We start from the raw sequence: 1,047 nt of genomic DNA on the forward strand, positions 1-1,047 counted from the left end.
TATTGGTCAATCAGTTATCGATATTGTTAATCTGTTCCGTTTATTGAATTCAGGGATTTTTTTTTATCGAAAAATTTCCTTTATTCTTTTTTTAATCGATGGAAATCTCACCCAAACACCCTTTTATAACGGAGACTCACGTGCACACATATATTTATACACACACATATATACCCATACATACACATACACGCATAAACAGAGACACAGATTGCACAAAAATACGGACAAATACATACGTACATACATACATACGCACACACAAACACACACACACACACACACACACACACACACACACATATATATATATATATATAAGCGCAGGCGTAGCAGGGTAGTAAGAAACTTGCTTCCTAACAACATGCTTCTGGATTCAGTTCCGCTGCGTGGCACATTGAGCAAGTGTCTTCTACGATAGCCTCGGGCCGACCAAAGCCTTGTTAGTGGATTTGATAGAAGGAAACGGAAAGAAGCCTGTCGTATATATAATCCTGCACCATCGCTTGACAACTGATCTTGGTGTGTTTACCTCCCCTTAACTTAGCAGTTCGGCAAAACGTTCCGATAGAATAAGTACCAGGCTTACAAAGAAGAATAAGTCCAGAGGTCGATTTCTTCGTCTAAAAGGCGGTACTCCAGCATGGCCACAGTCAAAATGAATGAAACAAGTAAAAGAATGAAAAAAAAGGAGTGGCTGTGTGATCAGTAGCTTGCTTACCACCCACATGGTTCTGGATTAAGTCTCACTGCGTGGCACCTTGGGATAGTATCTTCTTCTATAGCCTCGAGTCGACCAAAGCCTTGTGAATTAATCTGGCAGACGGAAACTGAAAGAAGCCTCTAATATATATATATATATATATATGTGTGTGTTACCCATAAACCAATAATAATATGAACAAAATATAATACAATACATAGATAAACAAATGGAATTAAATACTACATACGTTAACAAAATTTAATTAAACACAAATAAAAAAAAACAGTAGATAAAAAACACACACACACACACATGAACAAATAAATAAATAAGAACAAATA

This window comes from Octopus bimaculoides, chromosome 25, assembly GCF_001194135.2.
Source record: "Octopus bimaculoides isolate UCB-OBI-ISO-001 chromosome 25, ASM119413v2, whole genome shotgun sequence".
Classification (NCBI taxonomy): domain Eukaryota; kingdom Metazoa; phylum Mollusca; class Cephalopoda; order Octopoda; family Octopodidae; genus Octopus; species Octopus bimaculoides.